Below are 9,183 nucleotides of genomic sequence, written 5' to 3'. Positions count from 1 at the left end.
TCTACGGAGTTTTAACCTCAGATCCACCTCCATAATCCGCAAATTGTCCTAAGAAGTGCACCGTTTTGCTAGCTTTTGCTACGGTCAACTAATCCTTTTCGGAGAAAGGAAGATTTTCATTCTATTCACTTTAACCCTTTGCGGACGGGGGCGCTCGACGGGCGAGCGTCGCTGTGGACGATAGGTATTGGAGCGCGCAGTAAATAAAGTGTTCAGGTCGCACGTTTGTGTTATAAAATCTAAAGCTTTATTCAAATAACATTTTTATAAAATCACAAAGAAACAAATTTAGTCGTCCTTACATAGGCGATGTTTTATATTCGTGCTTTGTGTGATATAGTTCGAAACAATCACCTATGTGCAAGGCCGGCTTAGCCGAACAAGTAGCACAATAGTACCTCGACTCTCTCCTTCCGTGTTTTATTTTTCGATTAGAGCAGACGACGCAATCGTTACTTCTCCCTGTCTCATCTCGCCTAATAATATGTAGAAGGCCGTTGAGCCTTTCTGCTGTTCCAGAAGTCGCAGGAGCCTTGGGATTAGCGTCTCGAAAATCGCCAATCAATTGACCTACCAAGTGACGTACAAATTGTAAATGGGATAACTTTTTTTATGTTGTATGTCTTGTGATGTTCTTCATGTAATAGATAGGAATTTATCACTGAAACTTCCAATCCCCAAAAAAATAATTTTCGCCACCATTTTTGAGACTTTCTCATGAAACAGTACGTGCCTGTGTACTGATCTGCTTTATCTACCCCACCCATATATTTATTATAATTTATAACCACGTCTGGCTTCAGATGTCATAAGATGTAAAATATGTGAAAAAATATGTGAAAATGTATAAAATGTATGAAAACTTTGCTGGTTTCTCTGGTAGTGACACTGAAAGACTGACGCGGCAGACTGAATTCGTTCTGAACCTACCATGGTCTCGCATCGTAAGTTTACACTATACGGAAGATAAGATCTTATCAATACAAAGACTATATGCCGACACTCGTCCGCAACGGTAAAAAGACTTGGGCGGCTATTTGCCGACACTCGTTCGCAAAGGGTTAATCTTCGACCGTGGCAAGTTCTGCCTGTCGGGGGAACGTAATCCCGGTGAACACATTAAATACAACGAAGCGTTTAATTCATACGACCGTGAGCCAGGTGCGGCAGAAAATCCGGCTAACATTTTTTGCTGGCAGAACTGCAATATTTGTAAGAGCAAGAGTGCTGCTCTTCGTTTGTTTAGTGGTGCTGTTCAGTTCACTTGAATCTCAAATTATTAATTCGAGCAGAACAAATTTTAAAACAGACGCTAAGAGCGCACAAGGTCTCACACTGACATAGAATATTTTTCACCAATGGACGCCATGATAACCAGTTGCGTAGCAATGTACACACAGTTCGAACGTGAATATCGTAAAAATAAACACTGGAGAAGAGCCAGGTACCTTTTAACCCTTTGCACACGAAGCCATTTTAACTGCAAAACGAAAAATTTCTTCTAGAATATTTCCCTTCTATAAATATTTTTTCATGCTATACATACGAAAATGGTAGAATTTACTGGTGCAATACTGAAATGTTTAGTAAGGCTATAGCCGGTTTTGGGGGTCAAATGTGCCCTGGAAGGGATTTTATTCCAATTTGCGCCATTCGATAGCCTACCAAAAAGATACCTTTCAGCCAAGTTTTAGCCCTATAGTACATCTGTAAGGGTAGTTATAGAGGAAAAACGAAAATCCAGTTTTTGGCCCATTTTCCCCATTTAAAATTCTGAAAAAAATCTGACACGTTTCGGACACCAAACCACATACTTTGAGTCGTTTTCAGATTTTTCGGTTGCAAACTCTGGCTGTAAAAATCGAAAAAATGCAGATTTCATATGGAAATCGAAGAGACACTAGAACAGAATTAATTTAGCAATGAGATATTGCCCTAAGTATTATGCTCAATTTTTTTCAAATTCCTGCGATTGGTGCGTCATAGTAGGAAAAAATAAAAACCACTTTTTTCGGCGTTTTTTCCGTGAAAAACTAAGTTATGATTATCGTAAAAATATATTATGTAATATTAAACATCTCTAAGTTCAGGGAAACATCGTCCAGACTTTAAAAATTGCATAATACAAAAAACAACAATTATACTACGCAGGATATATCCCAATATTTCGAAGGTATTTTCAACGGCGCCGGTTGGTGCAGTAGCTATGGACCAGGTTTGGATCTCGCCCAGGTCCAATTTTTTTTTTCTTTAATTAGATGTTTTTTCGATTTCTAACCGTATGATTGTTGTTACGATGTTGTAAAAACATTTTTTGACTATGTTTAAACTATTTTTTAATAATTTTCCGAAACAATATTTTTGGAGTACTTTCGGCCTTTAGTCATCTACGGGCTGTATTACTTATCTCCTTAACATTTTTTTTACATGGATTAAGTGCATCGACTTGTCTATTAAATCTTTTATCTTTAGTCGGCACATTACTCATTGTTAATAATAAATCTAGTGTTATATTGGGGTCGGGAGGTCCGTTAGTTTGACTAGCGGGTTTTCATGCTCGGAGACATTATAGTTAGCTATCATTTTATTTATAAAATTATTAATTAGCGGTATGGATGTTAGTTGATGTAATTGATTTGTGGGAAATCGTATATCCTTGTTAAGGATAGTTTTCAGGATTTTAGACTGAGTCCGCTGTAAACAAATCCGGATAGAAATAGGAGTATAACCCCGAAGGGCTGTAATAGGATTTTTATCCTGTGGTTCCGGAGGGTTTGTGTAACAAGCCCAAGGAAGTCGGGAATGCATCTATCTAATTATTGGGGTCGGGAGGTATTGTTGTATATGTTTCTGTCAAGTAAAAATATTGTTGCGGAGGCTTTGGCTCCGCCTCGCCGGCGAACACATCCCTCAACTAAACAACAACACCGAACACTACCAACAACTATATAACTATTTATTGGCTGTCAACGGACAATGTTAAAAGATGCGATACAGGTGCGTGCTCTCGCTTCGACGACTGGAGAGATTCTGTCGTCTATCTTCTTCTTAACAACAACCCCGTTGGCCGGATACCACAATATCGATACTACGGCGAACTTCTCTCGATCGCCGCAATCGACAGCTTCCACCGTAACAGTATGTTTCCGCCGGCGGAACGCGGTCCGCGGTCGTCATGGCCGGTTCGGTGGCATAGATCGGGGTTCGGCGCGGTAGTTCCTCCTGCTCCTCGACGAGCTCCAGCTCCTGGACTCTCTCGCGGAGGGTCTGCACATCGGGCACGGATCCTCGGGGGATGAGGTACCGGAATTTCGTCCTCATGTTCTCATGGAGCAGATCGAGCCGTTCGGTCGGAGGGTTCTGCGCTCTCCGCATGAGCGTGGTGATATCGGTCACGAACTCCGCGAATTTCTCGTCGCGTCGTTGCCGTCGGTCGTGGGCGGCGCGCTCGTGCTGGTATCGGGTCTGCGACGACGTATATGCTCTGAGGAAGGCCCGCTTGAACTCGTCCCAGGTTGCGATCTCCTCCCGCTCATTACGGTACCACGCCTGTGCTCTTCCGCGAAGCATCTCGGGTGCGGCTCGGAGCACGTCCTCGTCCGGAATCGTATAGGCCACCTGGATCTCCTCCACGCGTTCCAGGAACGCGTGCGGGTCTTTCCCGTCGGTGGTGCATCCTGTTTTCCGGATCCGGTCGACGTTACGGAGCGGGTCTGGTCTCTCGGCCGTCGCGGCGGCGGACAACATTTTTCTCGTCTGTACGCCGGGCTCCATCATCGCGTACAGATCATTCGTCAGGCGGTTAATACATTCGGCCCATCGTCGGCCCCGCTGGTCCGGTGTCTCGGGGGATGATGATCCGTCGGCGGTCCTGCTGGCGCGGCTCTTCGTGGGTGTCCCTCGGGGCACCCACTCGGGTTTCTTCGGTGCAGCGATTCAAACTTTCGCGCCCGTCCGCCATTCGGTCAGCGGTCCCGCTTCGTCGCGGCGGCGTGTGTGTATCGGCACTGTCGCGGCGGAACGGCACTGGGTGGCGCACGCGCATCTCACTTCGCTTCACGACACACTTAACCTCGAAAATTCCACGTGGGCGAAATCCTGCCGGTCCCACGTGGTTAAACAAGTCCCTGTTCGGGCGCCATGTAACGAGTCCGTTTCCCGGCGGATCTCGTAAAACGGTTCCTCGCGGCCGGATTTGGCTCGCCGTGCCAAGGTTCGCGGCGGGATAACGCGAGGGTTACGGCAGGATACGGGCGGTCGGGAACGGGAGATTAACGACACGAGTTTCTCAAGTGTTCGTCACTGTCCCGGCTTCGCATCTCGATGGTCGGCAGTCGCGATTCGGGTCTCGCGCGCGTGTCGTATCACGGCGGGGTTGTGACAGGGACCACACCTGATTATGGCCCGTTGCACACGGCAACACCTTCGTTGCACACGGCAACACCTTCGTTGCACACGGTACCACCTTCGGAGAAGTCCTGTTGATAAGAAGGGATCAAATATCCTCAGCGGTCAGTTGTCTCCGACGGTATAAGAGGCCGCCGCCCCAGGGCACGAGCGTTCAGTTTTGTTTTAGTATCGCCTACGTACGTTCTCCGTGTATTTCAATCATTGTAATAATCTTTGTAACTAACTCAGTGGTACTCAACTCCGGTTGAGCAATAAAGTTTTTTTTATATTTTCTTCTTGATTATTACGTGACATTTTGGCGATCCTGCCAGGATCCATCGAGTCTTGTGATAAACGAAATTACGATTTCGGCCTACGGGAATCCACAAGCACGAGGATCAACGAACCGGAAGAATCTTGTGTAAAACGGAGCTACGACTTCGGCCTACGGGAACCTAAGATCAACGGAAGATTTTGGAGACGATACGGGTTTCTACGAAAGGTGAGCCCTGGCTTCTTATTCTCAATACCGTGATAGGAGAGATAGCTTCTCTAGCAACAGTTCAAGAGACAGTGTAGGTTCAGTTAGAATCATGAGTAAACCACAACCGAGCACCTCTGACGCTCAAGTGAAAGAATTATTGGAGACAATTAGAAAACAGAATGAGACTATTACTCGCCAACAAGATATGTACAGCCAAAGAATTTCCACGCTAGAAGCCGCTTTACAATCGGTAGACAAAGAGAATAAGAAACGCGTTAAAGAAATTGAGATATTAGGCAGAAATCTAACAGGCTTGAGCATGACTGAAGATGACGATGCGGATTATACTTCCGTCATGACCGAAGACGATTCCGCGATTAGATCTAAAGTCAAAACCACTGCACCACCTGCCCCAACGCGAGAAAATGCACCTGGCGAAACGAGCTCGCAGAGCTCTAACCTGAGAGCCAAGGATGCCATACGTTACATCCCGACGCTCAACGGAGATGATGATGTAGGAGTTGAAGATTTTATTAAAGAAGTCAAATCACTTCGAAGCATGTGTATGGAACAGATGCTATTGTTGAAAGCAATTAAAGTAGAAAAGATAGTAGGCAAAGCAGCACAAAGCATTCGTAACATGAATATTGAAACGTATGCCGAGCTTTACGAAGCACTGCGTACTAATGTAGCCACACAGGCTTCTGCAGACGAATTTAACGAACAACTTCGGGAAATAAAGCAAGGAGCTACCGAAACCGTGCAGAATTTCAACATTCGATTCCGTAAAACTTTGAATAAACTAACGTACGCCATTACTAACGAGTACCCACAACCCATAACCAGAAGAGTAATGATGGAGGCAACCATGAAGAGAGTTACGAAAATCTACATAAACGGTCTCAAAAGAGAGATCGGACACATGATATTCACCAGCAAACCCACGACTCTGATCGAAGCTGAAAAGGAAGCTGCCGATGTGGAGAGATACCTTCGAGAAGAACGCCACGACTCATTCCGTCGCCAACACCCAGCGATGGTCAGACCACCCGTTATTCCAAACAAGAGATACCAGAGCTACGTACCGCCGCGCACGCCGCAGATTCAGCCGACCGCTGTTACCAGACCCAGCCCGTTCAACCAGATGGAGAGAAGACCGCTCATCGACCGACAACAGGTTAAATGCTTCAAATGTGGAAAAATCGGCCACACCGCCAACCAGTGCTCAAATTTTCAAGTGCGAGCCCCACAGGAACGCGGACCACCGCGAGTGAACAACACTGTGGTATCAACCGAGGAAGAAACGAACTATTACGAATCAACACCGTCACCGGGCAACTACCAACAATCCTATTACGATCCCCATCCGGACAACAATGGAGATTTCTCGTCGATTCAGGAGCAGGAGTCAACCTTGTCAGACGAAGACCTGCAGGAATGAAGATCTATACCGACCACGAAACCAAACAGTTTGCTATGGGACATTCTAAATTCCGAACGAACGAATTCACTAATTTTAGAATAGCCGGTCAATTTGTAAAATTTTATATCGTAGACGAAACTTTTCCTATCATTGAAGACGGCATATTCGGGTTACCAGCCATGAAACAATTTAACTTCAGCATCACTAACGATCATTTGAAATTAAACGACACGATATTAACATTTCAGAATCAAACTATCCAACCAGGCGAGATAATCCACGAACTTGTGTACCTCGAGGGAAAACCTACCACGGTATGCTTTATCAATTGTGGTGAGTCAGAAAAACAAATTACTAACAATATTGAAAATTCTAACACCTACGATCAAATATCCACCTTTAAAGAAATAATTAGACTTTCACATATAGAAAACAGTTTGAAACAACCTATAGAAAAATTGCTTCTCTTTTATATCGATGTTTTCAATTTAGAAAAAGAATTCCTACCTTGCACCAACCTCACTAAACACACGATAACACTAAAAGAAAACAAGGTCATTAACACAAAATCGTACAAACCACCTGAATGCCACAAAGCAGAAATTAGCAAGCAAATGGACGAGATGTTAGAAAAAGGAATAATTGAACCCAGCGATTCCCCTTACAATTCACCAGTCTGGGTGGTACCGAAAAAATCAGACGCATCAGGCAAACAAAAGTGGAGGATAGTTATCGACTTTAGAAAACTGAACGAATTGACTGACCAGGACGCATACCCCTTACCCGACATAGACGACATTTTATCACAACTCGGAAACGCGAAATTCTTCTCAGCTTTAGACTTATCCTCGGGTTTCCATCAAATCCCGATGGAAGAGAAATCCAAAAAATACACCGCCTTTTCTACTCCCCAAGGACACTATCATTATAATAGAATGCCATTTGGACTGAAGAACGCCCCAGCAACTTTCCAGAGAATGATGGATACCGCCCTACGTGGACTTATAAACAAACATTGCTTCGTGTATCTAGACGATATTGTAATATTCGGACAATCCATCGAAGAACATAACAGAAATTTAGCAATCGTGTTACAAAGATTAAGAGAATTAGGATTGAAACTGCAACCGGACAAATGTGAATTTCTAAAGCCAGAACTAGAGTACTTAGGCCACATAGTAACCTCTGAAGGAATAAAGCCCAATCCAAAGAAACTAGAAGCCGTTCAAAATTTCAAAATCCCTAAAACACCGACCGACGTAAAATCATTCTTAGGACTCGCGGGATACTATCGAAAATTTATACGAAACTTTAGCAAAATCGCGAAACCATTGACCGAACTGACGAAAAAGACCGTACCGTTTCACTGGAACGAACAGACGCAGACCAGCTTTGACACACTAAAAAAGAAATTATGTACCGCACCAGTTCTCAAATTCCCTGACTTTGAAAAACAATTCACTCTAACGACTGACGCAAGTAATTTAGGAATAGGAGCCATCCTTTCGCAAGACGGACACCCCTGTTGCTATATTTCACGAACTCTCAATCCGCCCGAACGAAATTACTCGACTACCGAAAAGGAGCTGTTAGCAATTGTATGGGCAACTAAAAGACTTCGACAATACCTGTTAGGAAGAAAATTCATTATTAGAACCGATCACCAAGCCTTGACATGGTTACAAAATTGCAAAGACCCCTCATCTCGACTGATCAGGTGGAGACTACGACTAGAGGAATACGAATACGAAATACGGTACACTAAAGGAAAAGACAATACCGCTGCCGACTGTTTATCCCGAATTCACGCGATTACAGCACAAGACGAACCCACAGACTTACTGTCCAGATACCAAACCTGGGAAACCTCAGACGAACTTCCGAAACCACTAAAGATCGTACCCAATAAAAAGAACTTCTTCCAACTAACTTCAGACCAATTAGGCGCGTACGAAAGTAAAGAAAAATGGCTAAACATGTTGAATAAAATCATCAGGAACACGAATCGAATTGGTATAGGAGACAATGATATTTCAATTCAGGATAGAAATACGATCAAGAGAATGCTCATGTTCTTTAACGACACGGACAAAGAGATAGAATTTGCATGGGAACCAGTAAAAGAATTGACCGACGACGAAATTAAACAAATTATCAAAGAAAATCACGAATTAATCGGACACCCCGGAATACAGAAAACCTATGACAGAATCAAAATTAACTACAAAATACCGAACTTGTTTAAACTAATTCAGGAATACATTGAGACATGCGACACTTGCCAACGAGCTAAACTCACGCGAATTCGCCCAAGAGAAGAACCATGCATAACCGACACCCCGATAGACTCGAACGAAAAAATAGCTATGGATTTGTTAGGACCGTTACAAAAAACGAAGAACGGTAATCAGTACATACTCTCGATTCATGACGAACTGACTAAATATCTTATACTAGTACCCCTCAAGACGCAACGAACCGAATCCATATGGGACGCCCTACTGAACCACTACATTTATATATTCTCCGCACCCAAGAAAATACTAACAGACAGAGGACAGAATTTCATTTCCGAACTAATGCAAAGATACGAGGAAGCTTTTAACATAAAACATATCAAAACTACCGCATTCCACCCGCAAAGCAACGGATCCCTAGAAAGAACGCACGCAGTTGTCACTGACATGTTAAAATCAATACAACAAACATCCACCGACGAATGGGACGAACAATTGAACTTTGTTTGCTTAGCGTATAACACAATGACACACGACGCCACAGGCTACACACCTTTTGAACTAACGTTTGGACACAAAGCTAACCTACCTTCAACCATTTCCAAAAATCCTCAGCGAAGTTACGAAGACGAAGTATCCTTTCGAAAAAA

At 43.8% G+C, this 9,183-nt stretch overlaps 1 long non-coding RNA gene across 1 annotated transcript in view; it reads right to left on the bottom strand.

Moving 5' to 3' along the window:
* Positions 1-236: 236 nt before the first annotated feature.
* Positions 237-9,183, bottom strand: part of LOC143358712 (uncharacterized) — a 32,888-nt gene continuing 23,941 nt past the window's right edge. The window contains exon 10 of the long non-coding RNA XR_013082989.1: positions 237-570. This is a non-coding gene — a long non-coding RNA (uncharacterized LOC143358712). The remainder of the gene's footprint in view (positions 571-9,183) is intronic.

This window comes from Halictus rubicundus, chromosome 11 (genome assembly GCF_050948215.1).
Source record: "Halictus rubicundus isolate RS-2024b chromosome 11, iyHalRubi1_principal, whole genome shotgun sequence".
Classification (NCBI taxonomy): Eukaryota; Metazoa; Arthropoda; class Insecta; order Hymenoptera; family Halictidae; genus Halictus; species Halictus rubicundus.
The sequence above is the reverse complement of the archived record's forward strand: the minus strand, read 5'-3'. Positions and strand labels throughout refer to the sequence as shown.